A 17,961-nucleotide genomic window follows, 5' to 3' on the forward strand; every position below is an offset into this window, starting at 1 on the left:
AAACATTGGATAAAGTATCAAAACTGTTCTATATTTTTTCCAGATAGAATAAAGGAGATTTTTCGAGTTCCTTTATTTATAACCGAAGTTCCCACATTAAGGGCATTTGATATAAAGATTATTTCTTAGAATTCTAGGAACAAATTCTTTACTTATGAAATGTAAATATAGTGGGACAGAGTTGCGGACTTTTTGTGCAGAAATTAAAGACGCATATCTCCATCTCCTTTTGAATAAAGATATGTTCGAACATTCATTCTGTTTTGGAATAAACTTGAATCACTACTGGTAAATGTCTTAAATACAGGATACTATAGAAACAGTCTTTCATATTTACAACGTACTAGTATATTAACTTTGATATTCAAAAAGGGGGACCCTTTACTCTTGGAAAACTATCGTCCAATATCTCTTCTAAATATAGATATTGAAATTGTGTCATATGTTCTTGCTCAACGTTTAAAAAAAAGTACTTCCAAAAAATATAGATGAGAATCAAACTGGTTATGTTAAAAATAGATTTATTGGGTTTAAGCTGAGACAAATTCAAGATGTTATAGACTATGCAAAAACATACAAAATTGAGGAGGTAATTTTTAAGGTTTCCCGAAAGCATTTGATTCGTTAGAATAGGATTTTATGCTTGGAACTTTGAAACATTTTTGTTTTAATGAATCATTTATTAAGTGGGTAAAAACTATGTATACAGACGTTCAAACATGTGTCATGAATAATGGTTGGGTATCAGAAAATAAAAAAAAAATCACGGGGAATCCGACAAGGCTGTCCTTTATCAGCTTTATTGTTTGTTATGGCGGTTGAAATTATGGCTCTAAAACTGAGAAATAGCAAATAGGTAAAAGGAATAACTGTTGAATTAGATGGGAGAAGTCATAGCATTAAGATCTCGCAATTAGCAGATGACACAACCTTATTTTGTAAAGATAGACACGATGTACAGTAGTATCTGCAATGAATGTTATAGAAATTTTTGGCTCGTTTTCAGGTTTATTGATAAATAGAAATAGAATAGACGGATTATGGATTGGAAAGTTGAAATCATGTAAAGATAAAATAGCTGGGATCAATGGGGGAAATAAACTAATCAAAGCTTTAGAGGTGTTTTTTGGCCATGATAAAGAGGAATGCAAAAAATCAAATTGGGATTGCAAAATAGAAAAAAAAGTAATTAAAATGTTCAAGACATGGGAAAAAAGAAATCTTTCAATTTTAGGGAAAATACTTATTATTAAAACACTGATCTTGCCTTTATTTACATTGTTGGGAAGCGTTTGCATAATTTCCGAAAGTAATATTAAAGTACTAGAAACACGAAGCTTTGAATATATTTAGGATGGGAAGCCTGACAAAGTAAAAAGAAAATGATAACACGTCTGTATGAAAAAGGTTGCTTACAAATGGTTGATTATAAATGTTATTTTATGTCGCTAAAGGCATCATGTGTATATAGACTTGTTAAAGGTAAAATTGCTATCTGGAAGCTTATACCTTTTAAATATCTGAAAGTGTCAAATAATATTTTGTTTATATTCAACATTTATTTAAATGATATAAAACATTAAGAATATTTCAAATATGTTCCCCAATTTCATAGGGAAGTAATTAAGGCTTGGATTTTGACTGGGGGTGGGCAAACAAAAAAAAAACCAATCGCATATTTTGATATAAGAAAGGAAATAATATGGGGAAATAAATTTATTACATTTCGTAATGTATCAAATGTTTTTGGATATGTGAAATAGTAGATGATATTAGAGAATGATATGAAAATGAAAATATATATTATAAAAAAAAAACACACTGATAATAGCAACACTTATAGACGAACACAATGGTAAAACAATTTTCAAGGATGGCCATTCAATTTTCAAATTGATTTTTTCGCTTTAGTTGTATACTGACTATCAACTATATATGTATTTAAAGTATTTGTTAGATTTATTTGTGATTTTAATTGTTAGTTAGTTGTGGTATGCCTGTGATATATGTATTTACGTTTTGGCATTTGGATTCAATTATTATTCTACATCAACCTAACAATATCTTTTCGGATTGCTCACCCTATTGCATTGATATTACGGAGATATAAACATATGTTAAATAAGTGGGAGGTTAAGATAGCAATACAATTAGGTTTAGCCACCATTTTTATCAGAAAATGTTGGTAAAAAGTTAGGAAAATGACAGTTGGTTTTATTCACTGGCTTGGTTGATAAAGGACTGTTAAAAAATAGTTGAGTTTTTATAAAGTTCAACCTTTGAATTAGCGATGGTATTTTGTTATACTTCGACTTCGTTTATAGACCCCAATTGTTTCTCAAGTAAAGACATATATTTATTTTGTCGTGATAAACAAGTATATAGGAATAAGATTACAAAACTAATCGTAAACATAAGTGAGACATGAATCTTACGACTCAAAACCAACACTTATTTTTTAGTGCATCATTTATTGAAATAAGGAAATATCTACCCGGGCAGCCAGTTTCTTATTAACGAAAAAATATTACCATGTGTAATGTCTGTAGCAATCGACTGTCTTTAGCTGGCATTTCTATCTGAGTTGATCTCGAATTATCTTTATCCTCGATGTGTTGCTCTGTCTCCTGATCTGATGAATGTACTGTTGATATGGTGGTACCAAAGTTGGAAGCGATTCCAGCTTCAGAAATTGACACGTGTTTGTTTTCTATATCGTGAGCTGCTCGTTGAACTGAAAAGAAAAAAGGAACCAAACCTAAATAAAAGCATGTGTGTTTTTGTAACAACACAGCTAGATTTGTATTATGTTTAGTTCCATGTAAACTATAGGAATCATACTGATGATGTTGATCTTCAATGCATGAAGAATTAACATAACACATGAACATAATATCATTACCCTCAGCTGCAACTTCAGGATTTTCTGGATCAGCTGTCAAAGCTAGCAATGATTGGATAACTTTAGTTTCAAACATCTTATTCCTCTCCCAGAATGTCAATACACGTTCAATTTCTCCCTGAAATACACATACGACAAAACTTAGGAAAATAAAGGTTGAAAATAAAATTGTATAAAGCGTGTTTAAAATTTGTTATATTGAATAAATTTACACAACTCTAGAAGCTCATTGGAGGCATTATTAATTGGTTTATATTGTTCTTATGTTAATATAATATACCATGCTTTTTTGAGAAAAAAGTTAATTGAAAATTAATGAAAAATTTTGGTTCTGAAAAGTAGTATGATGATTCCTTGACGTCCTTAATTAGTTGAGAGTTGTTTGGTTTTTGCCCACTTTGCATACAACTATAGCATCTCATAAAATTATATATTTATAGATAAAATCGTTTATCAGATTGTAAGGAAGAGACGTAAAACAGTTTAAAACAAATTGAGTTGTTAATCTTATAACATATTGATTTTAATTTGTTATTAACAGATTTAGAAGTTGATAGAATTTTGTTTGTAGTTTTGTATTTTTCAATAATGAATTGTGTAGACTGATAACTATTTGTAAGTTATCTTATGTATATGCAGACATATTAAAGACTGTGTTTCTCACAGTCGTTTTACACTTTGTATTTATTTAGCTGATTTTTTTTCTGTTTTAATGGGTTTTTTTAGTGTCGCCGATACCAGTAAATAGGATAACGGAGCCTACTAATACTCTTAAACCTCATCTTATAAAAAAGATTTTCTTTTCGACAGTCAATAAATGTCCTTTATCTGAAAATAAGCAATTAATTAAAAAAATACGACTATTATCATTTAAATTATACAAGCAAGATCAATGTATTTATTTTTACCTTTTTGTCTGGTGGGCATTTCAACAAGTTCTGAAATGTAGACAAAATATTTTTGGTAAATCTAGGTGCAAACACATCGTTTCCTGGTCCAAACTGTAGCCTTGATGTGGCAACAATAGAATTAATGACATAAAGTGCATGTATTTTTTGAATTGATTTGCAAGTTTTTGCAAATTTCTCCACAGCATTTACAATATGTTTGTAATTTTGTATGGCCTTCATTGCAGACTTGATCACACGGGCCATCTTGGATTTCGATATTGAAGGGATGGTCTCGTGAATAGACGACAACTGAAAAAGAATAATAATTTTAGTTAAAAAAGGTGGAATGACCCAATTGAATATCAGAAATGTCTTTTTATCAGATTTGTTTTACAGCACATTCACTTGAGTGTATAAGTAAAATTAGCATCTTTAGATAGTTTTTTTTAGCAAAACCATGCAATCATTGCAATGATATGTAAAATTATACTTCAGAAAAAATATAAATTAGTTCTATCAAAACGATTGACTTCTTTTTGATAAATATTTACAAATTGGTTCTAGAATGCGCTTTATCTATATCCCACTTTCATGTATAAAATGTGTGTCCAATCTTTGCAATATTGTCTTTTATAAAGTTTAGATACCTTTGAACCTAAATGTGTTGATGTATAATAATAATATAAGAAAGACATTAAGTATTAAAAGTTCAAATCAGGCACATATTTATAAACAGTATTTAAGATTGGTTCACACTTATATATGAGTTCAAAGTTAGTGCATATACAATTATCAGCTATTACAGCTCACAGACTTGAGTTGTGAGTAAAAGTGGTATCTTTGGTTGCTGGCATGCTGAGCCTTGTTATAAAATGATAATTATATACAGTAAGCAGTAGTTTACAATGTTTAATCGATCTTTCGAAGAAAAAAGTCATACTTTTATGATATGATTAGGAAAAGGTCATTTTTAATTTTGATGGGTATTTTGGGGTGAAATTTTACAGAGTTTTACAGAAGGTGCAACATCTTTCCTTTCAAGTAACAGTGTTATTAAATTGTTGTGATTCATTTGAACATATCGAGAAATAGACAACACTTAAAAATATGTTATTTAAGAAGTGTAACTTAGTGGACAGCTTCAAATAAAATGCTCCTTTTTTATGTTTCAATTTTCTTTGGTGATAACAAAATTGCATTTGTTTTGCAGAATCAAATATCATGTCATAATATATAAATGTAACTCGGTTATTTCATGCCTTGACAATTTGCTTTTTGCAGAAGTTTGTTTGTAAATATTTTTTTTATAAGCCCAAAAGGAGCAGGTCCAGTAAGACCCCTTTTTGGTCCCAACATATAGCAGTTTTACAAAATTGTTAAAATGTAAACTTTTAGTTATTTATTGGATAGTAGAATGGTTCCGCTACATAAATATGGGCTGTTTTTTACAATACAATGCACATATATTAGATACTAGCACCATTAAGTCATGCTAAATTACTAAAATCTTAACAATTCCACCATTTTACTTAAATATTGCCGGTTTCCGTGTAAAACGAAAGTGGCCGCATTCGTTTTCATCCAAAATATTGAAATGGAAGTTGTATTTGATGATAATACATAACATATATAAAGATTGAGAATGAACACGGATGGGGCCACTTTCGCGTTTGACAAAAACCACCTGAAAAGTGACATTTTTTCGCATATTTGGTAGATTTTTCATATTTGAGCTTGAATCGGATCGTTTTTTATGACTGAATAAGTTTAAATCTTTCACATAAATTATTTGAATCAATGAATGAAATAGACACTTACGTGATTAAAAAGTGGTCAAAATCTTTCGTTAGATGAAACAGAAATTTGGGGCCAAAATCGGTCCTTACCGGACCTACTCCTTTGCTTCCAAATCGGCCATTTTTAACAATTCTGGTATGCTAAAAGGACGCATAGAATGGTTAGACGTTTTGTGAACATTCTTTATTTTCAACCTATAAAAAATGGATAATAATGGGTTTCCAAGTTTGTGTATTAAGTTCTCCATCAATTTCAAACGCAGACACCTGGAACTTTACTTAATGTTTACATATTGAAGTTATGCACTTACTTTAATTAAGGGGTTGTTCTTAAAAATATCTTATATATTCATTTTTTTTATTTATTGAAATGCTAGACGAAAAATTATGCACAAACCCAGACTTTTCAGTCTTTGATGATATGGTTATTGATGATAAATATACTAGTACCATTTCATGTATAATCAAAGCTATCTGATAATAATTTAATTTTGGATGTAGCACGTCTTCTGATTGGGCTGACTTTATTTTGTTATGAGCCCATAGACATAATTTAGTAATGTGACCGTGACGTCATCACCGTTTTGCCATGGTTTGTAAGGTTTAGAATGGAATTTAGAATTAAATTATAAGAAATATCTGTAATATTTTTTCTGTCTAGTCGAAATAGACGCTCGTTATTCAGTATGCACCAAATTTTTAATGTAATTTCTTCATAGACAGAAATAATATTTCAGTCATTCCCTTAAGAAAAAAAAAAGAAAGAGGAAAATAAGTCTTAAAATTTTAGACAATTCAATGTTGTAAAGGATGTAAACCAAAATAACAGCTATTCGATTCATATACATCCTTGGCTTTCTAATATATTAATATTCAGCCATGAACGTTCATAATGAAGGCAAATAAGTTATTTCTATTTCTATTTCTTTTTTTTATTGCTATGCTGTATTTTGCTTTCTTCTATTTTCTTTCCACAACAAGATTAATAAAAACCTGTCTTGAACATGCAGAGATTTAACAGTGAATAAGGTTTACTGAAAAAGGGACGAAATATACTAGAGGGACAGTCAAACTGATGAATCGAAAATAAACTGACAACGCCATGGCTAAAAATGAAAAGGACAACCAGACAAACAATAGTACATATAGTCAAGCAGCTAAGTTCAATATTTTGGGACAATTGATCACTTTATGGTAAAAGCATGAAACTACACAGTTTTAGTTATAATGCTTGTAAATATTTTTGGATATGGAGCCATACAAAAAATTATTCCAGAATGGCCGCCAACAGTCATGAAGCAAAGTCCAAAAATATAGTATAATTTATCATTTAAAAAAAGACGCCCAAAACTTTGCATATTGCTAGTTATGATTGTAATTAATCTTTTTTTTGTGCTTTATTTTGATTTTCCTGCATTTGGATCATATTTTAATTATAATTTTATTCTGTTGTTATGTTAAGTAGTTACTTGTAGGATTTAATACTGCATATGTCTTGGTTCTTTTTTCATTTCAGGAAAATTGTGAAATTTTCTAAGGTCATTACATGTAACTGTAAAAAAAATAAGATCTCGTATATACATGCTTGTATTGAAATACAAAATCCATTATTTTTTAATCAGTTTTAATATATCATATTCAAAAACAATTGTAAATTTTTGACTTGTTAAACGGCGCTATTTTTAATATTGCCGCCATTTTGAAAATACTATCTATGTACCCAGGTATTAATAATACATTGCAGACCTTTGTCGATATCAAATGATCAGTTTCAAGGTTTTGGTAACTTTCTATCATACAATGAGGTTGTATACATAAGAATGCTGTCAAACTTTAACATTTCGACGCGCCATTTTGAAATTGGACGTCATTTCGATGATTTCTGTATTATAAGGTTGAATATAAATAATAAATAACATATCCTAATTGCTTTTCCTTGAGTTTGTGACATCATCTGAACTCATTAGAATTGGAAGACTGCTTCAAGTGAAGGATGTTATACTTTTGTCTGCCATCTTGAATTTGGCAGCCACATTGGATTTTTTTTCTGTGGCTCCATATCTGAATCTTATCTATGCCCCTTACTCTTTCACAATGCTAAGTTTCACGCTGTTACCATAGAGTGATTAGTTATTCTGATATCTGCTGGAATCATATGACACAAGATAGAAAACCAAAGAATAAAAAACACGAACCCCACCAAAAACTAGGGGTGATAAATTTTGTTAATTTGACTTCTTTGACTGATTTTTAAAAATTAAGAAACATTCCATTACTTTGGTGATGTTTGAAACATTCTGAACATAGTCATTGTATTTATGAAATTAATTGAACTTGGAACGAAAATTCAACTAAATCAATTTTCAGATTAAAATTAAAAACGACATATTATACCTCATTGTTAAATGTACGTACTGCCTCCATGATCTAAGATTGTCTGTGTCTTTTCTTGCAACAACCCTTCCTTTTGAACTAAATTTGATATTCCTTTCATAAAAAAAATCAAGTGGGCTGCGTATCTGTAATCTCGACTAATCAGGACAGTCAACAGTAATACTTGCCTAACCTAAGTTAGATTAAACAGAAGTTGATTGGTCTGTGCCTGTATGCAGAACAGAGATGAGTTGGTACTATAAATAAATCAATTTTTGTGAGTTATCTCTCCTATATCCGTGTTGAAAGTTCATTTATTATTTGTGTTAAAAAGAATAATAATTCCTATTAGAAAAACATTACGAGCTTCTTTCGCTTTGTGAACAAACCCATGCTCTAAATCCAGTAAAATTTGTTTGCATATGCGTTTATTGACTACTTCAGTAAAATTAAGTGTATCAAATTATCATACACTTAATATATTTCCTTATCTTTAAAACACTTTCAAACTCTAAAAGGGTGCACATGATGTTATTAATTCATTTATTATGACTGTAATGTGTTGCATTTCGAAAATGACATATTTGACCTAGATACGACAACTGTTTGATTTTAGGTTTATACTGAAATGAAACATATATATAGAATTTAAAAAAATCTTAAATCTTTTGGGGGATATCAATCCGAGAAAGTGGAAGGATATCATATTTACTGGAAGTGATGCGGCCTAGTAAAAATAGCAAACAGAAAGTAAAAAAAAAAATGTTTTGACTTCAGATTTACGTGGTTTTTTATTCTTCGTGGCATGACCCACTTTTTTCCGATTAAATTACAAATTCAAATTAGTACATATATGATATGAACATGAATTTTTTTTCTATGTAGCATTTTTATCTTTTTTATTTTCAAAGATCAGATATTTTGCTTGTAAGCCTATGGAGCAGTCAATTACAAGACTGCAATCTTCATGGCAGAGCCTACATATCGCTTTTCACTATAAATAAATACTTATCGAACATAGACACTACCTTAATTGTCCTATTCAGAATCGTAATAATTGATGCAAGCTATACTTTATTGTAGTTTTATCATGGGTAGGCATTTTATTCGTGTTATTTTAGTCCTCATTATCACCCGGGCAAAAATAATCAGGAAAACAATGCTTTGCCATGTAGAGCATGCATCAGTTATTTCTTAAACATTAGAAAAGATGCGAAAATAAAAAAAAAATGTTTCCTTTGTCTTAAATCAAAGGATAAATCCTAATCTGAAGATAAGTTTGTATAATTATAGAATGTTCGTTATATATTAACCTAGAGGGTCGGATTAAATTTTGTTACAAGTCGTTTGCTACCCCGCCTCGTTATTCTTATGATTTTCATCATGGCCCTCTTTAGACCATAATTTTAAGAAATTATTTCTTACCGATAAACAATTGTCAGATTGTGAGAAGGTCACGACTACCAGCTACATAGTTACAGGCATTCACTAGACAAATAACAATAATATATATAGCGATCTTTTTATAGGTCAACACTAAAATAACTTTTACACTTTTAAAAATTGAAATACACACGTATAGAAACTTTTCCAACTTATTGTCTCTGTACTCAAAACTAGGTTGAAAAACTGGTTACAGACAATTATCAAAATCTACTAGTAGTTGTTAATTTACACTTCTTCTTTTTTGAATACTTATATATATATTTTCTTTACTTAAAAAATATGTGTTCTAGTATTTAAAATGTCATTTACAACTGACAACATTTAGATTGAAATAGGTAACATTAGAAGTTTTTTCGTTGTAAAATATAGGTTTGACCACAGCAAGTATTGCACTTGTAACATTACTCGTTATAACAAATGTTCTGGTGTTATTCTTACTAAAATATATAAACATAATTGGTCTTCATTCACGCGAATCATACACTTATTTTGTTTGAAAAGAATATTTGAATTTTAAAAATCTATGATCTTGAATATAAAGAGAATCACCTAACAATAATATCTAATTGTCATACACTAAAATGACGGCTAAATAAATATTATACAATTACCTAACACTATCAACAAAAGACTTGTTTAAAAAGTATTATATTCTGAATAATATACTTGAATAGCTATCACGATGTCATTCAAACATAAATATACATATTTGAGGACATAAGCTTACAAGATGACAAACAGAATAAATGTTTTTGTTTTTGTTTTCAAAATTTGTAAAAAGCAGAATTTGAAAATATATTTCCACACACCAGAAACCGTATCTTTTTAATTTAAAGGTGTTTCATTTTGGTTAAATATTGTCAAATAAGTTCAAGACCGTATTTTGACCTAAGATTGTTTATACATTGAGTCTTTAACAAAGAAATGTCTCATTGGTACCCAACCCACAACTTCCTACTTACAAATCAAAAATTCAACTCGATAGAGTCCGTATTTATGCAAACCTTAATTTATCAGTTTCCTATGATGGGATACACATACATATCACTACAAACAAGTAAAAGTCTAAAATGGCCTATATCTGTACTCGACTGTACTTATTTTTACTCGACTAGTCTAAATTGGTCAGAATTTTACTCGACATTAAACGATTTGTTTTGTTCGCATATCGTCGTCAATATAATGTAATTTGATAAGACTATCATGCAAGTGAGAGGTTTAGCTAGCCGTGAAACCAGGTTTTATAAACCATTGTTGCATAAGAAAACGCCTATACAAAGTCAGGAATGCTGTCATATTCCTGACTTGATACAGGCATTTTGAAATGTAGAAAATTAATTTATGAAGTGATGTTTTATTAGATTTTTCATTTAATTCAAATATTATTGATATTTTTTATGTAAAATTGTTGATGGGGGAGAATATTGGGTTTATATTGAATTTTTCTGATTATTTACTCTATTTCCTTGGTACTATGTTTTTTCGTCACTGCAATATATGGGTCACTTGACATTCTAAGTAGCAACATTCCAGCAGCACCTGCATACGGGGTATATATCTCCCAATTGATACGATATTCCCGTGCTTGCATTTCCTATCGTGATTTTCTTGATAGAGGGTTACTGCTCACACGGAAGCTATTGAACCAAGAGTTCCAAATGGTGAAGTTGAAATCATCCCTTCGTAAATTTTACGGACGCCATCACGAGTTGGTTGACCGTTATGGAATAACCGTTTCACAAATGATATCGGATATGTTCCTTATGTCGTAACTACAATCCCCTTCCCTTTCATGAATTTGACCTACCGAATTAGACTATTTACCGGATTTGTAATCACATAAGCAACACGACGGGTGCCGCATGTGGAGCAGGATCTGCTTACCCTTCCGGAGCACCTGAGATCACCCCTAGTTTTTGGTGGGGTTCGTGTTGTTTATTCTTTAGTTTTCTATGTTGTGTCATCTGTACTATTGTTTTTCTGTTTGTCTTTTTCATTTTGAGCCATGGCGTTGTCAGTTTGTTTTAGATTTACGAGTTTGACTGTCCCTTTGGTATCTTTCGTCCCTCTTTCAAAACATGACGAATTTTCATTACACCCATGCTAAATTTTTGATTGGAAATGTGATTTCAGTTGTAATGGTTTAAATGAAAGCTTGTGATTCAGAATATTAATAATAAACACACATTACATCTATTTTGATAAGATTAAACTTCATTTAAGTCCGATTTTGGGGGTATTTGTGTGCATACAGTGTCAGAAAACACATTTTAATTGATTTTTTTCCGATTTTCTGATCCCCTTGATATCTGCAAAAGGGGCTTTTTAAGATCGTTAATTATTACTCTAATGAAAAATCGTAGCTTCTTTATCATTGTATGTAACATATTATCTACAAACCAATTTAAATCACCGAACGAGAGGTTTATGTCAATCCTGTTACCGCTACTTAAATAGGGTGGAAAAGGGAACCTTCAGAATTTAACCAAATTTGCTTTATCTCACAGATTTTAAAGAAGTTAACTCAAATATGAAGTTTTATAAATATTTCATGAAAATTGATAGAATCCTGGGCCTTAGATATGATGACACATAAATTCACAGTTTATAGTAGGCATAGTTTACATAAAATCCTGAATACAAAATTAATTCATAATATATGCATATTTGATAGTTTAATTGTTAAGAAGTGTTTATATTTACTCTTCGCAGTCATTAAACTCATCTATCCGTCCTGAATATCAATTATGATGTGTTTGTGTCCTGTCGATAACCCAAAAGTAAGCCGTAGCACCTAAATCTGCTTTTTTGTCACCACGGCATAAACAATGCAAGTTAGAAATGCAAAAATATATCAACAAAACTTGCAGTAGTGAGTTCTATCCTGAATATGTACTAAATATTCAAAATTGCTAGAAAGAGCGGAATAATTCAGGAAATTTGAGACCCCAGGGGCAAAAAACATAGAAATTGCCTACCCCTGGGTCAAAACACAGATAATTTAACTTGTAAATGCTATGATTTTATGATTATTAAGTTCTTGATATAGAAAGCAATAACTATGCTTGGAAGTTATGCAAATTCAGATGTTAGCAGTCATCTCAACAACATTTTAAGTGAATTTATATCTCAGACTGGTATCTACATGTATACAACTATTGCAAATATGGCTTTGTTTGAAAACTTCTTGTATATTTATTAGATAAATTGTGTCAGATATATGGTTACAGATGATGCTGTTGTGACAAGAATTCTAAATTGACCATTTAAGGTAGAAAATGAGAACTTTAATTGACGAATAGGCATACAGTCAGATGTGGACTGGAGACAGAGGCAGGATTGCATGTTTTATATAATCTTGAATGTTGTAAAGATTGACTGCTAAACATAACATTTATAGTATTTTTGATATGCTTTCAATATGTTATCAAAACAGTTTTTAAACAGGTTGTAGACATTTTATATCAGAAAATATGCAAATAGGGTAAGCTGGCAATAATTAAAGTCTTGTTTTCAAATTCTTTTAAAAATTGAAACAGGGGAGGGGTATAAAATGTTCAGTAAAAAACCACTGTGGTTTCTTTCAGGCTATAATTCTAATAAATGAGTATTAATGTGGAGATTTAGAATATTCACAGAATATTAATTTTGTTTACATACTGGTTCCCAGTTATGCTCTCTGTGGTCCATCTCATAGAGACATAACTTGGGAATGTTACCAGTAAATATACATTTGCATATTGTTTACATTGAAATCTATGGTAATCCTTCATTCGAGGAAGGGATAGTTAAGAAATTAGTGTTAGTTTGAACTCCGAAAAGTTCAGGGCATATAAACGTTGAAAATATACCGCACAGCCCTATATTTTGACTATTGAAAAATATTGTAATGAATAAGAACTTTCAATTCTAGGATCAGATTTTTTCAAAACTTCTTAGTAAAAGTGGTACAGTTTTAGCCGTATAAGGACTTCCTATGGGAAATAGCGTTATCAATATTTACAGAAATGCGACCTATATCAGCCGTTTAATTATTCTCCTAATGAATATTGAATCAGTCATTGTTGATTTCAAAAAAGCAAAATAATCTTTTCATTTAAAACGTCTCGTTTCTTTAACGACAGTGTAGAGAAAAGAAATTTCAACATTTAGTGGACTTTTTTTCATGTCTTTGCTGTTAACAACAATTTTGATTAATCACACCAACAGTATGCTTGTCAAAAGTGCAATAACATGTGTGAAACCAAATTCACAATAGAAAACCATAATCACTTCATCAAAGGGAGTAGTTATTTCACAACAGCATTCAAAAAGAAGAAATTTGTCTATCCTGTTACTATGGTTGCTATGGTTCAGTAACAGGATAGACAATTGTAGACAAAAACGTCGTTATTTTTTTTTATCTTAACATATAGGTGCAAAACGAATGAAATATTTCGTTGTTTGAACTCATCTTAAGGATATAAGGTCTTAATCTTTCCAATTAAGCATTTACAGGTGAAATACTGATATCGGTAACAGAATAGACTTTTAAAAAGTGATATATCAGAAACGCACGTTCAAATTACCAATGAAATAAAGAGAAAAGTAAACTAATAACATTAACAAATTTTTCTGCTAGAGATGCGGATTTCGACACTACATATCTCTTGAGTGTTGCTCGTGACCAAAATATTTGAAATTCAAAGCTTATATAAAAGATGAACAGCTATAATCCAAAAGTTTCAAAGGTTATAGCCAAATCCGTGAAAGGAATCACAGCTTTGCATGAGGGAGATACTTAACTTATGACGAATTTACTTGATGTTGGGTTTATTTGAAAGGGTTAACAATGCCAAATTATATAAATTGCTATCTTAGACTTGCATTACTGGTGGTAATTTAAAAAAAAATTGTAAACCAATTTTTAAAGGCATTTTTTAGTACAATCTGGAAAATGGCAAATAATCTATTATTTTACAGAATGAGTATACCTAGAAATTAATTATCTTGAAGACCATCTAATTTGCTACGTGAAACAAGCTTAACATTTTATCTAAACCTTTTCTTAATAACCTAAAATTTCTTTAGAAAATGGTAACAGGATAGACAAAATACTGTACCAACGATCAACAAATGTTTTAAGATATTCTTGTAAGACATCATTAAGATTGCATTTTTTAATATGTTGTTCTTAAAGTACTTTTTTTATTTGCTTATGTAGAGGGTTGTTTGGATAAGTAACTTTTCATAAATTTTCCAATTTCAAAATTCGACACTTTTTGAAAATGACCCATATATATTTATACATCAATCATAAAACATTTTTTACTGCAAAAACTAAGGTAGCAAATAACGAAAACTTTATTAACTATCAATAGCACATGTGTTTGTTGATATATCGGGATCATGTGTTAATGTTTGCAATAATATTTAAAATTATTTTAGCATAAGAATAAGTTAGAAGTTTAAAGTTCTCTGTATGATAGCAAGAACTGTTCATTTGCGGTAAAAGTTTACATTGAAAATACATTTTCATAGCTTGACCATTCAATGTTCAGTCTTAGTGCAGTAAAGTCCCCCCTTTTATGTGAACATGTTTTGTATAAGTTTATAATTATTGTAAACGCATTTCGTTTTTTTTCTGCAGTTCTTGAAAAGAAGCATTATGTAAATACTGTTTGTGAAATGAAAGATTCTCTTTCATTATTTTTCATTGAAGATATGTTTGTAAAACATGTATGCCGCAGCGGTCTTAGTTTGCTAGCAAAGTGATTTGAGGACAGTTGTATTATCAGATAATAAGACTTTGCTGCACTCGTCTTGGCTAGCTGTTTCCCGTAGATATTTGTTTGAGTTTCGTTCATAAAAACTATGTTTTAGCTTGAGACCACGAATATAAAAACAATTTTAATTATTGACCCTTTGTTGAATTCAAAAAAGTTTAATTTCGGACTTCGAATCAATTAAAAGACGAGGCCCAATATCTTAAATCCAAATACACGGCAGGAAAAAGCATTTGAAATAACACAAGATCTCAGGACTTTTAGTGGAGCGGCGAATGTTGAAAAAGTCGTTTAGTTAACGAGTTTAAAATTACCTCAATACCTCATGGAGTTGAAAAATGTTTGTCGAAATATCAAATCTGGTAAAAATGACGTTAACAACAGTCTTATCTGACGTTACCCAGCTTACAACGAATACCCCACTGCTGATTCGGTAGACAAATCTCATAACTGACCCCTGGTAAAAATAATTTGTGAACGAAATTGGCAAATACAGTTACTCTTGAACTTAATAAACTGTAAAGGCAATTTTAAAGAAGTTCTATATGTGTAGTATGCATCTGAAAATAGTTGAAAATAACGCGGAAAAATTATCGTTTGACCTGACATTATTTCCACGTGCAATATAGATGTGTTTTAAAGGTACACCAGGAAAGCCGACGTATTATATTTTAATCAACCCGATTTACTTTTTGAAGTAAGTGCGTAAGAATATACATGTTTTGATAAATATCTGCTTTTTATCCCGAATTCAAGTCCGGATAGTTGCCACACATTAACTAAAACTGGTGTGGTTTCTAGTTATATGACCTTATTATGCCATTTAGCGAATACCATTTGAAGTCATTATTAAGCTTATTTCTTGTTCATTTTAGAATTTCCGAAGTCTTATAATTTCTTTATGTTGTTTGGCATTGATGTTAATTCGTTTATTTTGAATTTAACAAGGAAAGTGAATATTATTGTAGGGTGTGTTTGTTTTGTTTTGTATTCAAGTCAATGGACAATTTCAGTTCAGTCTCGTTGAAATTTCGTTCTTGAATTAGTTCAAAAACATGTGATACGTGTGGAAATATCAATGAATTTTTAAAAATATTATAATCAAACATAGTTCTGTGAAAAAAAAATGTGTTTTTACAATGAATATTATTTTAGTAATCCAGTTTTCAAATTTTACAACCAATCAATTCAGTATTTTAAGCCAAAATTTAAAAACAAAATGGTTTAGAGATACAAAAAAAAATATTTTACAAGAATCATGTACACCCCATATCATTTTGGTCTTTTAAAATTTCTTAGATATGTATTTTTGCAATCATTTATAACAAAAGAGTTGAAATAATATATAAATTATGTGTTTTTAAAACTGAGAAAAATCACAAAAATACAAAATTGACAGAATGGTTAATTTTACACAAAAAAACAAAATATGATAAAACTTTCTTATATAAATACCTACCTATAATTTTTTTAAGTAAAATTTATTCAGATTTCATCTTTATAGAAATTATGAAAAAAAGTTTTAATTGTGGAATTGTTTCTCTACTAATTGTACAACATGTGCTGGTTGAGATAATGATGATCTTAAGTTTTTGCACCCAATCGAATTAGATGGCAATGTTGTAATTTCTTGATTTACAACATAATTGTTACGTTCGGAGGACGTTTTTTTTTTTCAACAGACTGTCGGCATTCCAAGGGGAACAAACTGTGCCCCTCTACTTGCCGACTTGTTTCTTTATTATTATTAGGCTGATTTCATGCAGGAACTTATTAGGAAGAAAGATAAGAAGTTAGCAATATAACTCTACTTTCCGCCATAAAGATGATGTTCTTTCACTAAATAATTCAAAATTTGGTGACTATTTGGAATGCTTCTATCCCATCGAACTAGAGATAAAGGATACTACAGATACAGTTAATTTGGCCTCATATCTTGACTTACATCTAGAAATTGACAATGAGGGTCGGTTGAAAACAAAACTTTACGACAAAAGAGATGCTTTCAGCTTTCCTATTGTGAACTTTCCATTTCTAAGAAGCAACATTCCAGCAGCACCAGCATACAGGGTATATATCTCCCAATTGATACGATATTCCCGTGCTTGCATTTCCTATCATGATTTTCTTGATAGAGGGTTGCTGCTCACAAGGAAGCTATTAAACAAAAAGTTCCAAATGGTGAAGTTGAAATTATCCCTTCGTTAATTTTACGGACGCCATCACGAATTGGTTGACCGTTATGGAATAAAGGTTTCACAAATGATATCGGATATAGATATAGGAAGATGTGGTGTGAGTGCCAATGAGACCACTCTCCATCCAAATAACAATTTAAAAATTAAACCATTATGGGTAACTACAATACACTAACTAGAGTGAAAAGAGCTACTGCAAATGCAGTAATTTGAAATAGATTATTTATGTTTATCTCTATTGCAACTACATATTAATGATTAACGAACATTGTTTTAAAGAGGTAGGTCCAGTAAAACCCCTTTTTGCCCCCAAAATAAAGCAGGTTTACAAAATTGTTAAATTGTAAACTTTTAGTTATCTATTGGACAGCAGAGTGCTTCTGCTACATAAATATGGTCTGTTTTTGACAATACAGTGCACATATATCGGGAACTAGCACCATCAAGTCATGCTAAATTACTGAATTCTTCACATTCTTACATTTTAGTTTTTTAGACGGTTTTGTTGTAACACGAAAGTGAAATGTAAGTTGTATTTGATGATAATACATAACATATATAAAAGGTTGAGGATAAACACGGATGCGGTCA

The sequence above is a fragment of the Mytilus trossulus genome, chromosome 10 (genome assembly GCF_036588685.1).
Source record: "Mytilus trossulus isolate FHL-02 chromosome 10, PNRI_Mtr1.1.1.hap1, whole genome shotgun sequence".
In the NCBI taxonomy this organism is placed as follows: Eukaryota; Metazoa; Mollusca; class Bivalvia; order Mytilida; family Mytilidae; genus Mytilus; species Mytilus trossulus.